Source organism: Balaenoptera borealis (assembly GCF_965194805.1).
Source record: "Balaenoptera borealis genome assembly, chromosome: X".
Classification (NCBI taxonomy): Eukaryota; Metazoa; Chordata; class Mammalia; order Artiodactyla; family Balaenopteridae; genus Balaenoptera; species Balaenoptera borealis.
Genome location: NC_138881.1, coordinates 105,914,747 through 105,931,223, shown reverse-complemented (window position 1 = coordinate 105,931,223; position 16,477 = coordinate 105,914,747).

Genomic DNA, 16,477 nt, shown 5'->3' with positions numbered 1-16,477 from the left:
TATTCTTTTTTACTTATTACAATCTACTTTAGATTGATGCCAACTTAATTTCAGTAAATGTATATAATTTTCTCCATTGTAGCTCTATTCTCACCACACTCCTCTGTGTTATTGTCATATATATCTTTATATGTTATAATGCCAATAATATAGTTTTATAATTATTTCTTCATGCAATTGTCATTACAAATAATTATGAGAAGAAAAAAGTAAAATATACATTTGCACTCTTTTATATTTACATGTTTACCTTTACCAGTGCTCTTTATGTCTTTGTGTCATGCTGTTTCTTTTCATCTTGAAGGGCTTCCTTTAGTATATTTTGCAAAGGAGATCTGGTAGGTACACATTCTCTCAATCTGTGTTTATGTAGGAATGTCTTCTTTGCATCTTCATTTTTGAAAGAAAATTTTGCTGGATATAGGAAATATTTTTCTTCATGTACATTGACTATGCCAACCCACTGCTTCTGGCCTCCATTGTTCCTGATTAGAAGTAAGCTGTTAATCTTACTTTGGTATGTAATAAGTTTTATTTTTTCTCTTGCCACTTTAAGAGCTTCTCTGTGTCTTTGTCTTTCTTTTTTCTTTCTTTTTTTTCTTTTATTTATTTTTTTGGCCATGTGGCATGTGGGATCTTACTTCCCTGACCAGGGATCAAACCTATGCCCCCTGCATTCAAAGCGTGGAGTCTTAACCACTGGACAACCAGGGAAGTCCTTGTGTCTTTTTTTTTTTAATTTTTATTGGAGTATAGTTGTTTTACAAGGTCCCTGTGTCTTTGTTGTTCAACCCCTTACTTACATGTCTCTAGGCATGAGTCTCTTTATGTTTATACTATTTTGATTCAGTTGAGTTTCTTGGATGTGTAGTTTAATATTTCTCCTCAAATTTGTAAATATTTTGGTTATTATTTTTTCAAATATTCTTTCTGCCATTCTTCTCATTCTAAGAATTTCATTATGCATATGATGATATGGTTTGGGTTGTCCCCAGTCTCTGAGGCTCTGTTCATGTCTCTGTTTTTTCTATTCCTTAGATTAGATACTCTTTATTGATTTATCATCAACTCCAGTGATTCTTTTTTTTTTTTTAATAAATTTATTTATTTATTTTTGGCTGTGTTGGGTCTTCGTTTCTGTGCGAGGGCTTTCTCTAGTTGTGGCAAGCAGGAGCCACTCTTCATCGCGGTGTGTGGGCCTCTCACTATCGCGGCCTCTCTTGTTGCGGAGCACAGGCTCCAGACGTGCAGGCTCAGTAGTTGTGGCACACAGGCCTAGTTGCTCTGCGGCATGTGGGATTTTCCCAGACCAGGGCTCGAACCCGTGTCCCCTGCATTGGCAGGCAGATTCTCAACCACTGCACCACCAGGGAAGTCCCAACTCCAGTGATTCTTTACACTGTCAGCTCAAATATGCTATTGAGCCATTCTAGTGAATTTCTCATTTCAGTTATTGTACTATTCAAACATAAAATTTCCATTTGGTATTTTTTAAAATAAATTTTGTCTTTATATTCATATTCTTTATTGAGTCATTGTCAAAACATGTTCCCTTAATTTTTAAAGCATAGTTTTCTTTATTTCTTTGAACACATTTATAATAGATGCTTTGAAATCTTTTTTTACTAAGTTCGACATCTGGACGCCATTAGAGACAGTTGCTCTTGACTGCTTTATTTTCCCCCTGAGTATGGGTCATATTTTCCTATTTCTTTGCATGTCATGTAAATTTTTGTTGGAAGTTGATTATCTTAGAAAATTTAGCTTAGTATCTATGGATTTGGATCCCTTCTATGGACTTTTGGCTGTTGTTACTAGTTTTTCTTTGTTTGATCTATTTGTTTGGTATCTTGCTTAGGCTAATTCTGTAAGTCTGTATTCCATGTACTGTGTGGTCATTGATGTCTCTGCTCTATTTTTAAGAAAGTATTTTGTTGCTTTTATTTTTAATACTGTTTTCATAGATGTTACCTCTGGATCAGCATAACTTAATGGCAGATCAGTGATTGCTCAAACTTTATGTTTAAGCTTTTTAAGTTAATAAGATTTCCACTCTTTGCTAATGTATCTGAGTGTTGACGGGGGTACATATTTTAATTTCAGTCAGTGAATCAGTCAGTCCTTGTAAAGTCAGTTCTTTCTGGGTACACAAAGCTTCATGTTCAGCTAGGGCTGAATAGCCTTCCCTGATTGTTTGTCAGCAAGATTACAGTTGGCTTTGACAATACCTCTGGGCATGAATTTTTATTCTCTTTGCTCTAAATCAAGAGAGCTGCCTTCCAGCATGAGACTGCCAAGTCCTCATAGTCTACTTTGCACTTGTAGAGCTATCAAAAATGGATCTGGGGCTTGAAGATTGGTGCAGCCCCAGGTTAAAATGCCATATACTCCCATTGTTCTTATTAAGGTTTAGTTGTTTTTCTTGAATAAACTTTTCTTAATATGTTATATGCCTTTGGTCAGTTTCCAGAGTCCTGAAATATGTGGTTTTGATAAATTTGTCCAGTTTCATCACTGCTTTCTGCTGAGCTCCTTACTTTGCCATTCCACAAGTCAAGTAGCATATGTCTTCTTCTTCCTTTTGAAGGACAAAAGTGATGAGTTATTATCAAATGGCTATTTCAATTTAGTGGACATGATTTGATTAACTCATTTGCCATAGCAGTTAAGAGTTAGTATAACAACTGATTTCTATATTCTCCATTTCTGCATATGAATCTCTAAAATCTTGTTGCTGCCTCACACATTTCAGACCTTTATAATGTTATACCCAAAGGATATTTTTATCAACAAGAATAACTTATAGGCCTTTATAAAAATATGTCCTCTTTTCCAGGATTTCTAAGATTTTGTTTGTTTGCTTGTTTTTGATTTTTGCTGTGTTGCTACAGGCTTGGAGAAATATCTGACACCCTAAGAATATGCAAATATGTAGTTGGATCTAAAATATGCAAGCCTTTTAAAAAAGTTTTCCAAATTTTCCTACCTTGATCCATAAATAGCTGAAAATACTAACTAAATAATAATACTAATATAAAGCTAAAAGGGACCCTACTGTATTCATAGCATAGCAATCATCCCCTGCTAGTAACCCTGTCCAAGAAAAGCTTTTAAAGAACTAGTTAGAATGGTATAGCCTAAAAAACTTTCCACACTACAGTGGGAATAATATGAGGGAAACCTGTAGGTAAATCTGGAAACAAAGATTAAAAGAGTAGACTTATTTAGGCTCTTCAGATATTGATCCAGTATATTTCCACGTAGAAATAGCCTAGTTCTATATAGTTGCATTATTTTTAACATGAGAGTCCAGGCTTATTATTTATTTCCTGTTGGGCAGTGAACAAACTGCTCTAGAAACAATGGAACATTTTTTTGTAGGGGAAAATGGCTTGCAGAAAGAAACTTTTAAAATAATAATTCTAAAAAACCCCACAACCAACCAGTTTGTGTTGCCCACTATAACTGGTGAAGCCAAATCAAGAAAAATAATGAAGACTTTATTTGAAACTAATTAATGACAGTCCATTTCTGGACCCCTTAATTATACTTTTTATTTTGTATTATCTATGTGGTCATAATTTTCACTACCAGGTGCTATTTTTCTAATTGTGAGTGAATGAATCTTCGAATTTTAGAATTACAGAGGCATCACTGTATCCATTTAGTTAGGAAAGCTGACATATGTAAAACTCCATGCCCTCCACCATTGACAATTGTAAAGCAATCTTTTTCAGGAGAATGGTTAAAAAACAAGATTTCTACTTCCATTCCAAATGAATGCCTTTTAAGTACAGGGCACCTTGAATAAGCTCTCAAGAAATCATGACTGTAGGTAATTCAGGAGATATTTAAGGTTTATAGTTCAAAGTTACCAAACCAAACTACAATATAGGAAATTTTCTCCCTTCTTTCTGTCTCTCATAACATAAGGTCTAACAATTCTGCCTCTGCCTACCATGTAGTCCTGCCTTTGCCTCTCACTAGCTGTGTGAACTTCTATCTCACTTTTCCTCCTCTGTAAAATGAGGGAAAAAGTACCTGACTCATAGCGTCGTTGATTAATATACAAGGAACTTAAAACTGTGTCTGACACATGGTAAGTGCTTCGAGAAGTACATGCTGTTTTTATTTGCACTACGGATGAAGAGCATGCCCTATAGATATTAATCTTAGTAAAATTGTATAAAGACCATTTTGACATGGAGTTCAGATATCCGAAGCATTTTAAAACAAAAACAGGCAATTTGAGTTTTCAGTAAATTTGACCAAGCAACATTATCAAGAGTCCACTTTGAGGTGTAGATAACACAGATGGCCTCTCTATGCTGAATATGCTAACTGGAATTTACTAAATGTCTATTTGACATTATGCTTTGTGATTTAGATACAGCTCTGTTTGCAAAGATACTTGAATAATATTTAAATGGTCAATTTAATCAACCTTCAATTTGTTTATCACATAGACCTTAAACCAGCAACTCAACTTAGCTTTTTTTCCCTGGTACCTGGAAGAGTACCTAACAGATAGTAAGCACTTAATAGTTACTGAACGGATGGATGGATGGAAGGATGGATTCAATTTGAAGTCATGTAGACAAATTCAAAGTTTTATTTATATCAGCATGTTATTGCAAATTCAAAGCTGCTTTTATATGTTTAAGTTAAACCAGTGTGAATTCATTTCCATAGAAGTTAGGTCATAGAAAAATGTATAAAACATATATTTTATCAGTTCTATCCTGTTTTTTGGCAAAGATGATATGAAGGAGATGAGAAACAAGACCCTGTGATTTGACAAAATACTTTTCTAAAATTTGTACAGTATAGTCATCTTATAGATGTAGTTGAGGGAACATACTACAACTGTTTTTATTCTGTGTTATCCATCTCCTTTGAAACTGAAGGTCCCTAAATATTCCCATTTTGGCACTGGTCCAAAAAGAGAGTTGTCATGTCAACTTTAAGCCAATATACTATGTTAAGAATGTCATCAGATATTTGACCACAATTTCGTGTGTCTATAGTGATGTGAATGTGACACCTCTTAACTTACTTGCAATCATCTATTACTCTGGAACACACAGCTTCATAAAGTCCTGAATTAATCTTCAGGGAGAAGAATGCCTAATAAAGAACACAATAATGTGCAGCAGCTCTGGCAATAAATTTGATGAAAGGTTTCCTGAAAGCCACAGCAAAGGGTAAATGAGTCCACTTATTAGTTCTGTGTTGGTGTTATTTATGTTCTGTGACCCACAGGGAGATGAGGGATTTTATTTTTCTGCTGGGGCCACCTTCCCAGGGCTTCAGCATGTTGGCGCTTTGGGACCAATGTTTGTATACTGAGTGGGAAAATTTTTTCGTCTTGGGAAATGTCCTTTCTTCAAAAAAAATAATTTTGCAAAGTGTTTTGTTGTTGTTGTTGTTATTGTTGTTTTGATTTGGTTTGTTTTTTTAATTTTAATCTTAGGCTCTTAGAGTTTGGGAACCATGGTGTATTTTGGTGGCTTGGGGGTTTTGGACAGAGTTATAAGGGAAAATGAGCTTATCACACATGGGACTTGTAATGATTCTCTGTGAAGCATATTTGAGGAGTAGAGAATCAAAGTGTATAAAGTGTAAGTTTTGTTAGATATCTTTCCTAGAATATTCTGTCTGGTTTTATATCAATTCAATGTATGATGACTGTAGAAAGTATGTCATTTATTTTTACTAATATCTGTTGGGTATTGTGTATTCAAAATGTGAATTTATGTTTTACAGTTAATTTTTTTTTGTATATTTTTTGCCTCTGAGTCCTTGTGGGATTTTTTTTTTTATTCAAACAAAAAGTCACAAAAATTATAATCATCCTCATCAGTTCACTCAGTCCCATGTAATTACTTTTTTTTTCATCTTGATCTTTTGTTAGTACTTTTATGAGTTCATCAGCTTTCCATTAGAGTTCTGAAAATGCTTATTCATTCAGTTCAGCAGTATACTCAGTTACCAGAAACCTGTACTTGTCAGAGTCTTTTCCATGAATTCCTTGAAGATGAAACCCTTTTATAGGAACATTATTGCAAAAGCATCAGAGTACACCCAGAACTGTCTATAAATGACAAAAGACTTAAAAATGACCATGGTTAAAGATTTGATGAAAGTTCATAATAATGCAATTGACAAGGAAATTTAGTTATTTCTGAGAAATACATTTTAAAGTAATAACTAGAATTATGACTTATAGCATTATACCAGAACATACAAGATTTTTAGAAATTTCATGTAATGTCTGAAACATTTATATTAACATATTTCCATACAAATAACCCAAAGAGAGTTTAGTATTAGTTGTTTTTCTTTGTTTGTTTTTTTATACTGCAGGTTCTCATTAGTCATCAATTTTATACACATCAGTGTATACATGTCAATCCCAATTGCCCAATTCAGCTCACCATCATCCCCACCCCACCAGGATTTTCCCCCCTTGGTGTCCATATGTGTGTTCTCTACATCTGTGTCTCAACTTCTGCCCTGCAAACCGGTTCATCTGTACCATTTTTCTAGGTTCCACACACATGCGTTAACATACAATATTTGTTTTTCTCTTTCTGACTTACTTCACTCTGTATGACAGTCTCTAGATCCATCCACATCTCAACAAATGACTCAATTTCGTTCCTTTTTATGGCTGAGTAATATTCCATTGTATATATGTACCACATCTTCTTTATCCATTCATCTGTCGATGGGCATTTAGGTTGCTTCCATGACCTGGCTATTGTAAGTAGTGCTGCAATGAACATTCGGGTGCATGTGTCTTTTTGAATTGTGGTTTTCTCTGGGTATATGCCCAGTAGTGGGATTGCTGGGTCATATGGTAATTCTATTTTTAGTTTTTTAAGGAACCTCCATATTGTTCTCCATAGTGGCTGTATCAAGTTACATTCCCACCGACAGTGCAAGAGGGTTCCCTTTTCTCCACACCCTCTCCAGCATTTGTTGTTGGTAGATTTTCTGATGATGCCCATTCTAAATGATGTGAGGTGATACCTCATGGTAGTTTTAATTTGCATTTCTCTAATAATTAGTGACGTTGAGCAGCTTTTCATGTGCTTCTTGGCCATCTGTATGTCTTCTTTGGAGAAATGTCTATTTAGGTCTTCTGCCCATTTTTGGATTGGGTTGTTTGTTTCTTTAATATTGAGCTGCATGAGCTGTTTATATATTTTGGAGATTAATCCTTTGTCTGTTGATTCGTTTGCAAATATTTTCTCCCATTCTGAGGGTTGTCTTTTCGTCTTGTTTATGGTTTCCTTTGCTGTGCAAAAGCTTTGAAGTTTCATTAGGTCCCATTTGTTTATTTTTGTTTTTATTTCCATTACTCTAGGAGGTGGATCAAAAAATATCTTGCTGTGATTTATGTCAAAGAGTGTTCTTCCTATGTTTTCTTCTAAGAGTTTTATAGTGTCTGGTCTTACATTTAGGCCTCTAATCCATTTTGAGTTTATTTTTGTGTATGGTGTTAGGGAGTGTTCTAATTTCATTCTTTTACATGTAGCTGTCCAGTTTTCCCAGCACCACTTATTGAGAGACTGTCTTTTCTCCATTGTATATCTTTGCCTCCTTTGTCATAGATTAGTTGACCATAGGTGCGTGGGTTTATCTCTGGGATTTCTATCTTGTTCCATTGACCTATGTTTCTGTTTTTGAGCCAGTACCATATTGTCTTGATTACTGTGACTTTGTAGTATAGTCTGAAGTCAGGGAGTCTGATTCCTCCAGCTCCGTTGTTTTCCCTCAAGACTGCTTTGGCTATTCGGGGTCTTTTGTGTCTCCATACAAATTTTAAGATGATTTGTTCTAGTTCTGTAAAAATAGCCATTGGTAATTTGATAGGGATTGCATTGAATCTGTAGATTGCTTTGGGTAGTATAGTCATTTTCACAATATTGATTCTTCCAATCCAAGAACATGGTATATCTCTCCCTCTTGGTATCATCTTTAATTTCCTTCAGCAGTGCCTTATAGTTTTCTGCATACAGGTCTTTTGTCTCCTTAGGTAGGTTTATTCCTAGGTATTTTATTCTTTTTGTTGCAATGGTAAATGGGAGTGTTTCCATAATTTCTCTTTCAGATTTTTTATCATTAGTGTATAGGAATGCAAGAGATTTCTATGCATTAATTTTGTATCCTGCAACTTTACCAAATTCATTGATTAGCTCTAGTAGTTTTCTGGTAGCATCTTTAGGATTCTCTATGTATAGTATCATGTCGTCTGCAAACAGTGACAGCTTTACTTCTTCTTTTCCGATTTGGATTCCTTTTATTTCTTTTTCTTCTCTGATTGCCGTGTCTAGGACTTCCAAAGCTATGTTGAATAATAGTGGCGAGAGTGGACATCCTTGTCTAGTTCCTGATCTTAGAGGAAATGCTTTCAGTTTTTCACCATTGAGAATGATGTTTGCTGTGGGTTTGTCATATATGGCCTTTATTATGTTGAGGTAGGTTCCCTCTATGCACACTTTCTGGAGAGTTTTTATCATAAATGGGTGTTGAATTTTGTCAAAAGCTTTTTCTGCCTCTATTGAGATGATCATATGGTTTTTATTCTTCAGTTTGTTAATATGGTGTATCACATTGATTGATTTGCGTATATTGAAGAATCCTTGCATCCCTGGGATAAATCCCACTTGATCGTGGTGTATGATCCTTTTAATGTGTTGTTGGATTCTGTTTGCTAGTATTTTGTTGAGGATATTTGCATGTATATTCATCAGTGATATTGGTCTGTAATATTCTTTTTTTGTAGTATCTTTGTGTAGTTTTGGTAACAGGGTGATGGTGGCCTCGCAGAATGAGTTTGGGAGTGTTCCTTCCTCTGCAATTTTTTGGAAGAGTTTGAGAAGGATGGTTGTTAGCTCTTCTCTAAATGTTTGATAGACTTCACCTGTGAAGCCATCTGGTCCTGGACTTTTGTTTGTTGGAAGATTTTTAATCACAGTTTCAATTTCATTACTTGTGATTGGTCTGTTCATATTTTCTGTTTCTTCCTGGTTCAGTCTTGGAAGGTTATACCTTTCTAAGAATTTGCCCATTTCTTCCAGGTTTCCATTTTATTGGCATAGAGTTGCTTGTAGTAGTCTCTTAGGATGCTTTGTATTTCTACAGTGTCTGTTGTAACTTCTCCTTTTTCATTTCTAATTTTATTGATTTGAGTCCTCTTCCTCTTTTTCTTGATGAGTCTGGCTAATGGTTTATCAATTTTGTTTATCTTCTCAAAGAACCAGTTTTTAGTTTTATTGATCTTTGCTATTGTTTTCTTTGTTTCTATTTCATTTATTTCTGCTCTGATCTTTTTGATTTCTTTCCTTCTGCTAACTTTGGGTTTTGTTTGTTCTTCTTTCTCTAGTTCCTTTAGGTGTAAGGTTAGATTGTTTATTTGCGATTTTTCTTGTTTCTTGAGGTAGGCTTATATAGCTATAAACTTCCCTCTTAGAACTGCTTTTGCTGCATCCCATAGGTTTTGGATCATCGTGTTTTCATTGTCATTTGTCTCTAGGTATTTTTTGATTTCCTCTTTGATTTTTCAGTGATCTCCCAGTTATTTAGTAACGTATTGTTTAGCCTCCATGTGTTTGTGTTTTTTACGTTTTTTTCCCTGTAATTGATTTCTAGTCTCATAGCGTTGTCATCAGAAAAGATGCTTGATATGATTTTAATTTTCTTAAATTTACTGAGGTTTGATTTGTGACCCAAGATGTGATCTATCCTGGAGAATGTTCCGTGCGCACTTGAGAAGAAAGTGTAATCTGCTGTTTTTGGATGGAGTGTCCTGTAAATATCAGTTAAATCTATCTGGTCTATTGTGTCATTTAAAGCTTCTGTTTCCTTATTTATTTTCATTTTGGATGATCTGTCCTTTGGTGTAAGTGAGGTGTTAAAGTCCCCCACTATGATTGTGTTACTGTAGATTTCCTCTTTTATAGCTGTTAGCAGTTGCCTTATGTATTGAGGTGCTCCTATGTTGGGTACATATATATTTATAATTGCTATATCTTCTTCTTAGATTGATCCCTTGATCATTATGTAGTGTCCTTGCTTGTCTCTTGTAACATTCTTTATTTTAAAGTCTATTTTATCTGATATGAGTATAGCTACTTCAGCTTTCTTTTGATTTCGATTTTCATGGAATATCTTTTTCCATCCCCTCGCTTACAGTCTGTATGTGTCCCTAGGTCTGAAGTGGGTCTCTTGTAGACAGCATATATATGGGTCTTGTTTTTGTATCCATTCAGCAAGCCTGTGTCTTTTGGTTGGAGCATTTAATTCATTCACGTTTAAGGTAATTATCGATATGTATGTTTTTGTGAACATTTTCTTAATTATTTTGGGTTTGTTTTTGTAGGTCCTTTTCTTCTCTTGTGTTTCCCACTTAGAGAAGTTCCTTTAGCATTTGTTGTAGAGCTGGTTTGGTCGTGCTGAATTCTCTTAGCTTTTGCTTGTCTGTAAAGCTTTTGATTTCTTCATCAAATCTGAATGAGATCCTTGCCGGGTAGAGTAATCTTGGTTGTAGCTTCTTCCCTTTCATCACTTTAAGTACATCATGCCACTCCTTTCTGGCTTGTAGAGTTTCTGCTGAGAAATCAGCTGTTACCCTTATGGGAGTTCCCTTGTATGTTATTTGTCGTTTTTCCCTTGCTGCTTTCAATAATTTTTCTTTGTCTTTAATTTTTGCCAGTTTGATTACTATGTGTCTCAGCATGTTTCTCCTTGGGTTTATCCTGTATGGGACTCTCTGTGCTTCCTGGACTTGGGTGGCTATTTCCTTTCCAATGTTAGGGAAGTTTTCGACTCTAATCTCTTCAAATATTTTCTCGGGTCCTTTCTCTCTCTCTTCTCCTTCCGGAACCCCTATAATGCGAATGTTGTTGCGTTTAATGTTGTCCCAGAGGTCTCTTAGGCTGTCTTCATTTCTTTTCATTCTTTTTTCTTTAGTCTGTTCCGCAGCAGTGAATTCCACCATTCTGTCTTCCAGGTCACTTATCCAGTCTTCTGCCTCAGTTATTGTGCTATTGATTCCTTCTAGTGTAGTCTTCATTTCAGTTATTGTATTGTTCATCTCTGTTTGTTTGTTCTTTAATTCTTCTAGGTCTTTGTTAAACATTTCTTGCATCTTCTCGAACTTTGCCTCCATTCTTTTTCCGAGGTCCTGGATCATCTTCACTATCATTATTCTGAATTCTTTTTCTGGAAGGTTGCCTATCTCCACTTCACTTAGTTGTTTTTCTGGGGTTTTATCTTGTTCCTTCATCTGGTATATAGCCCTCTGCCTTTTCATCTTGTCTGTCTTTCTGTGAATGTGGTTTTTGTTCCACAGGCTGCAGGATTGTAGTTCTTCTTGCTTCTGCTGTCTGCCCTCTGGTGGATGAGGCCATCTAATACAGTTAATTTTTTATTGGATTCTTTTCAGACTTGAGTTGAATGAATGACTATGGTTTATTGTTCTTTATGTTCATAATTGAATTCTTTTCATGGGACATTTGAAGAAGGACAAAATGACCTAGGAAAACTTTGGCTTTACATCCCCCTTATCCCTTTACGAATTTTGCATTGATCATTTTTCTTCATCCCCAAACCCATAAGTACCTAGGGTCCTTAATACCACTCCCTGAACGTTGTGTTCTTTCTTTTCATTATTGTCAGCACTGCCTTCAGCTGATCTTTTTGGGTTTCTTTTATTGATGTTGTTCTTGCTGTTAGCGCTTTTGACAAAATAAAGAAGATGATGCCCACTGGGGCTTTTCCTGAGTATTTGAACTTGCATTTTATGATATTATTTTTCTCTTTTGATATTACATTTAATTATGTAGCATTCTGAACTCTAGAGTTGGGGGTGGGGGGAGAAGAGAGAGACAGAGTGTTGAAGAACATATGATTATTACTGTTAATCATTATGGGTCAAGTTTTCATTTTGCATTAATCCCCTATATCTCCTATATGTCCCTGTATTAATTTAATATGGTGAAATCACAGAAGCTAGTCACATAACTCAGACAAGAAGTATTTAATGCTATTTAATTCAAAATATAATTCAAGTGAAAGATCATTCATGGAAAGTTTGAAAATGAAATATATTCTCCTACTCTAGAATAAACATGGGGTTGTGAGAATTAAAATAATTAAAGAAAGAAGGGTGTACAACCTAAAGAAAGAATTTACTCAGGCTCTGAGTAAATTCAGTGCTTTATTATTACAAAATTCTAGAATTTAAATGTGTTTCTCTCCATGGAAGTAAATAAAGCTCTCTTCAAAATTAAATTTATTGACATTTACTGACTCAATTAGCAAATGTATATTTAATGCCAGTTTGTGTAAGGCACTGTTCTAAATAATACAGAGGAGAATAATTCATGGCCTTCTGCTCTCAAGAGGTTTACAGTCTGTACACATAGGAAAAAACAATCTTAATATGAAGTAAAATTAAATATAGGTTTAAACAGGATTAGTTGCATAAGCAATTTTCTATGAAAAATGCAAGGAAATGAGGAATTCATTATGAAAGTAGAGACTAGTAAAGAAATTCAAGAGCAGTTATGTATGAAACTGAAAAATAAGTAGTTTGTTAATTCAACAAGTGAAAAGTTGGAAGAAGGTCATTTCTTTCTGGAGTGAATAGAAGAGGCACAGAGGTGAAAATACATATCATGTTTGAATAGATACAAGTGGATCCTTTGAGACAGATTCGATGGGACTAGCAACCAGTTAGTACTTCGGCAGTGAAAGGAAAGTGAGAGATAAAACCTTGTTTTGAGGATAGAAATAGAGTCAAGAGAAGGATTTTCAGAGTAAATGAAAGAATTGACTATTAATTGGTGTACTGTGAAGAGGGAACCAGGTGTTGACTGTTGTAGTATCACTTTGTGTTTTATTGCATTGACATAAGTGTTCAGTATTGAAGGGAGACAGCATTCCTATAATATCACTGTTCTTAAGAAAAATTATCTGAAGAATAAATTAGTTGGGGAATATGGAAAAGACTGAGTCTTTCAAATGGACAATGGCTTCCTATCTGGTTTAGGAAAGAAATTGTTTTATCGATATTTTCTATAGCAAGTTCTTCATAGGAATCACATGGGGTGGGTGGGAGGAATATTAAGTTAAGGAAATACATTTGTAGATCTCTGGATTCAGCAAGATTAAGTGTCTTATTACTGCTGCTCATGGCCCTGTCTTTAATATATAGTAGCACTGAATCTCCTAGAGATGTATGTTCAGTGCAGGGTCCTCTAAGTAGAATTTCAGTAGACATTGTTTTCTGCATAGCATCTCACAGAACAAGTGTTCCACAAGAGAATATTTCTGGGAAACATGGCCTTATATAAACAATTAAAGAAAAAAAAAACCTACCTAAGAGATTTACTAACTCTGTGATAGTCTCCAGCTTGAAAGTTTCATTCAAAAAACATAATGTGCACAATACTTTAATTCATACCCTGAAGTTAACAGATTATCTTTTGCATTGCCCATTTTATGGCTAACAGGTGTAACATTTTTACTATATTCATGCAGCTTAAAGCTCTTGAAGAAGAGTTGGAAGTAAAATGATTAAAGTTTTTAGTTCTGCAAAATTGGATGGCTCCCTGGTGGGACTCATTTCCAAAGAGACTGGGTATCTAGTATCTTATATTTCTAGCAAATTAGAAACATCCAGGCAAAAGCTCATGAAAATGAAAAACTGTAGGAGGAAGACGATGGAGAATGTTTACTTAGAATTCGTATTTCTAAATCTGTTGTGTGTAGCAAAGGGAACTGTGCTTTTTTTTTAACATCTTTATTGGAGTATAATTGCTTTACAATGGTGTGTTACTTTCTGCTTTATAAACAAAGTGAATCAGCTATACATATACATATATCCCCATATCTCCTCCATCTTGCGTCTCCCTCCCACCCTCCCTATCCCACCTCTGTAGGTGGACACAAAAAACCGAGCTGATCTCCCTGTGCTATGCGGCTGCTTCCCACAAGCTATCTATTTTACATTTGGGAGTATATATATGTCCATGCCACTCTCTCACTTTGTCCCGGCTTCCCCTTCCCCTTCCCCATGTCCTCAACTCCATTCTCTACGTCTGCATCTTTATTCCTGTCCTGCTTCTAGGTTCTTCATAACCATTTTTATTTTAGATTCCATATAAAAGTGTTAGCATACAGTATTTGCTTTTCTCTTTCCGACTCACTTCACTCTGTATGACAGAATCTAGGTCCATCCACCTCACTACAAATAACTCAATTTTGTTTCTTTTTCTGGCTCAGTAATATTCCATTGTGTATATGTGCCACATCTTATTAATCCATTCATCCGATGATGGACACTTAGGTTGCTTCCATGTCCTGGCTATAGTAAATAGAGCTGCAATGAACATTGTGGTACATGACACTTTTTGAAATATGTTTTTCTCAGGGAATGTGCCCAGTAGTGGGATTGCTGGGTCGTATGGTAGTTCTACTTTTACTTTTTTAAGGAACCGCCATAGTGTTCTCCATAGTGGCTGTATCAATTTACTTTCCCACCAACAGTGCAAGAGGGTTCCCATTTCTCCACACCCTCGCCAGCATTTATTGTTGGTAGATTTTTTGATGATGGCCATTCTGACTGGTGTGAGATGATATCTCTTTGTAGTTTTGATTTGCATTTCTCTAATGATTAGTGATGTTGAGTATCCTTTCATGTGCTTGTTGGCAATCTGTATATCTTCTTGGGAGAAATGTCTATTTAGGTCTTCTGCCCATTTTTGGATTGGGTTGTTTGATTTTTTGATATGGAGCTGCATGAGCTGCTTGTAAATTTTGGAGATTAATCCTTTGTCAGTTGCTTCATTTGCAAAGATTTTCTCCCATTCTGAGGGTTGTCTTTTTGTCTTGTTTATGGTTTCCTTTGCTGTGCAAAAGCTTTGAAGTTTCATTAGGTCCCATTTGTTTATTTTTCTTTTTACTTCCATTTCTCTAGGAGGTGGGTCAAAAAGGATCTTGCTGTGATTTATGTCATAGAGTGTTCTGCCTATGTTTTCCTCTAAGAGTTTTAGAGTGTCTGGGCTTATATTTAGGTCTTTAATCCATTTTGAGTTTATTTTTGTGAATGGTGTTAGGGAGTGTTCTAATTTCATTCTTTTACATGTAGCTGTCCAGTTTACCCAGCACCACTTATTGAAGAGGCTGTCTTTTCTCCACTGTATATTCTTGCCTCCTTTATCAAAAATAAGGTGACCATATGTGTGTGGGTTTATCTCTGGCTCCCTATCCTGTTCCATTGATCTATATTTCTATTCCTGTGCCAGTACCATACTGTCTTGATGACTGTAGTTTAGTAGTATAGTCTGAAGTCAGGGAGCCTGATTCCTCCAGCTCTGTTATTCTTTCTCAAGATTGCTTTGGCTATTCAGGGTCTTTTGTGTTTCCATACAAATTGTGAAAATTTTTGTTCTAGTTCTGTGAAAAATGCCAGTGGTAGTTTGATAGGGATTGCGTTGAATCTGTAGATTGCTCTGGGTAGTATAATCATTTTCACAGTGTTGATTCTTACAATCCAAGAATGTTGTATATCTCTCCATCTGTTTGGATCATATTTAATTTCCTTCATCAGTGTCTTATAGTTTTCTGCATACAGGTCTTTTGTCTCCTTAGGTAGGTTTATTCCTAAGTATTTTATTCTTTTTGTTGCAATGGTAAAAGGTAGTATTTTCTTAATTTCTCTTTCAGATTTTCATCATTAGTGTATAGGAATGCAAGAGATTTCTGTGCATTAACTTTTTATCCTGTTACTTTACCAAATTCATTGATTAGCTCTAGTAGTTTTCTGGTAGCATCTTTAGGATTCTCTATGTATACTATCATGTCATCTGCAAACAGTGACAGCTTTACTTCTTCTTTTCCAATTTGGATTCCGTTTATTTCTTTTTCTTCTCTGATTGCTGTGGGTAAAACTTCCAAAACTATGTTGAATAATAGTGGTGAGAGTGGGCAGCCTTGTCTTGTTCCTGATCTTAGTGGAAATGGTTTCACTTTTTCACCATTGAGGATGATGTTGGCTGTGGGTTTGTCATATATGGCCTTTATTATGTTGAGGTGAGTTCCCTCTATGCCTACTTTCTGGAGGGTTTTTATCATAAATGGGTGTTGAATTTTGTCAAAAGCTTTTTCTGCATCTATTGAGATGATCATTTGGATTTTCTCCTTCAATTTGTTACTATGGTTTATCACTTTGATTTGCGTATATTGAAGAATCATTGCATCCCTGGGATAAACCCCACTTGATCATGGTGTATGATCCTTTTAATGTGCTGTTGGATTCTGTTTGCTAGTATTTTGCTGAGGATTTTTACATCTATGTTCATCAGTGATATTGGCCTGTAGTTTTCTGTCTTTTTGACATCTTTGTCTGGTTTGGGTATCAGGGTGATTGTGGCCTCATAGAATGGGTTTGGGAGTATTCCTC